Genomic DNA, 2494 nt, shown 5'->3' on the forward strand with positions numbered 1-2494 from the left:
TCAAATGGAAATGTTGGCATTCACTCCCAACAGTGCAGTGTCAAAAAAGGAGATTATAATTACCTCTAAGGCTCACAACAGCAAATGCAGTTTCCCACTGGAGTTTTACCTCTATATTAAAAAATCTCCAAATTTACAGGTATTGGCTCCATTAAGCCCTGTGGAAATCCTGCACTGTAAAGCTCATAATCCTCCCCTCCGACCTCCCAGCACCTGGGGGTGTCCCCAGCTGAGGAGCAGGAAAATCTCTGCACCCAGAGCAATTCCCTCCCTTTCATAGGATGTGCTGAGCAGCAACGACAGACGCCCGTGGATCCTCTGGGAACCCTCAGCTGCAGGATCTGATTTCAGCTCTTACAGGGTGATAATCCCTGCTGCAACAGCCACAGGCCTGGCAAAACATGAGAGGAAAGACCCAAATTTCCAGGTGATGCCTCAGGTTTAGCTTTGATGTTTTTCAGGTTCTGGGCTGCTTTGGTGGGTGGGTCTGATCTTCATAGCAGGGGATGGTGAGCTCTGTGCACAGAGCAGGGAGACAAAACAATTCCTGCTCCAGCTGGGGACCAAGGACAAATGATCCAAATCTCAGCCCAGAGCACAAACAACGTGGGCTGGAGAGAGAAAAACAAGAAGGATGGGACTTCATAACCTAAAGCTGGAATTGGACAATTAACTCCAAGATGCAAATGGACCAGAAATTATAAAAGTGAGACCTCTTGACCATTCATCCATTTTTGTGTCCATTTTGGTTCATCTTGGGTGAAGCCCTGACTGGGCTCTTGTGAATCCATTGAGGCTTTCTAATAAATCCCTACTTAATTCTAATAAATCCATACTTTTATCAGAATCCATATTGGATTCTAATAAATCCATACTTTATCACCTGCCCAAGGTGGGTCCATCGAGGCCTTTTAATAAATCCCTACTTTATTCTTTAGCTCTCCCCAGCCTCTGTTCTAGCTCAGCCTTCACCAGGCACCACAGGGATGGGGTCTGAGCTCAGCTCAAGGGCTGGTTTTGCTCATAAGTGAGACTCAAAGTCATTTTTTGGTTACTTCATTCCTGTTGGGCAACCCAAGGTGAAGGATCCCACCCTGCCTCTTCATCCCCAGGGTATTTTCTGGCAGCTGGACATAACCAGGGATGGAGATGGTGTCAGGAATCTCATGGAATTGCTGCTTCCCTGCTTTTTGCTCTGAGAAAAAGATGAAGGGCTCAGAATCTTTCAAAAAAGTCCTTCATACACCCAGATCCAGACACCAGTTTTGATGTTGAGGCTTCCCAGTAACTCTTCGCATTCTGCAGCTGCCTCCAGATTGGCAATTTCCCTTTAAAAACACTAGATTTATAATGTGTCTTTAAGATCAGAAAATAAAGATGTGGAATTAAATAAAACCCGCAGCAAAACAGAAAATAAAGATGTGGAATGAAATAAAATCCACACCAAAATAAAACCCATAGCAGAACCGTGTTGACCTAGAGACTCCAGGACTTCAGGAGGAATTTGCAGGCAATTTTGTGGCTCCTCTCCTTTGCCTCAGCTCCAACCACAGCCTCAGCACTAATAAATGTATTTACAAGTGGTTTTTGCTCACTCCATTGAATCAGCGTGCCCAGGGTGAGTTTCCAGGTCCTGACTTCCCCCTGGGATTTTGGGAAGGGGCTGGCTGCTGGCTGAGGTCTCTGATTTAATCACTCAACCTTACCCTTCTCCTTCATTTGCAAACCCACAAGGGCGTGTGAAGAGTTTGAGTCATCTCTGAGTCAGCTCCTCTGAGCACACAGAACCCGAGGCCAGCAGCTGCAGAAAGGGAATTTTTCTGGATGATGGAGAAGGAACCATCCTGGCACGAAAGGTCTGAGGCTCCAGGCACGGTAAGCCCTTGCAGAGGTGACTTCATTTAAAGGGAGAGTGAATCCTCCAGCAGCACTGGGAATATGGGGAGAGGGGGAATGATGGATTTTTCCTCACTGCAGACCCCGAGGAGGAGCCAGCATTCCTCAGCCTCCCCCTCTGCAGGCACCTGTGATGGAGCAGCAGGATCTCGGATCCCTCCTTGTGCTGCTGAGCCAGAAAACATCACAGTGTGAAAAATATGTATTTTATGACTGGCTTTTTGCAAATATTCAAATGAATATTCTATGTGTTGTGTTAGAAAGTGATGCCGTATTAATTTTCTTAAGTAGTGTGTTAAATATAGTTTTAGGTTATAACAAAATGTTAAAATAGAAACTATGCTATGTAGGATACTTTTTTTTTCCCTAAAGAATGGACTCACACCAAGATAGCAGCCACAGAACACATGAATCTTTCAGAGAAAGAGAATTTATTGCTCCATTATCAGAAGAAATGAACTTTTTACTGCTTCACTCTGGCAGGATGACGCCGTCAGGATTCAGAGGAAGAAGCTGACACTGAGCAGACAGAATCCTGTGTTTGAATGGAATTTATGCATCATGTATGAATATTCAACAGGTTATTGTTTTTAAGGGT

The 2494-nt window shown here is 44.9% G+C and overlaps 1 long non-coding RNA gene across 1 annotated transcript; it reads left to right on the forward strand.

Moving 5' to 3' along the window:
- Positions 1-1483: 1483 nt before the first annotated feature.
- On the forward strand, positions 1484-2256 carry LOC113459939 (uncharacterized). The gene is made up of 3 exons (XR_003381537.2): positions 1484-1618; positions 1735-1875; positions 1978-2256. It is a non-coding gene; the product is annotated as an uncharacterized LOC113459939 (long non-coding RNA).
- The last annotated feature ends 238 nt before the right edge of the window (positions 2257-2494 follow it).

Source organism: Zonotrichia albicollis, chromosome 20, assembly GCF_047830755.1.
Source record: "Zonotrichia albicollis isolate bZonAlb1 chromosome 20, bZonAlb1.hap1, whole genome shotgun sequence".
In the NCBI taxonomy this organism is placed as follows: Eukaryota; Metazoa; Chordata; class Aves; order Passeriformes; family Passerellidae; genus Zonotrichia; species Zonotrichia albicollis.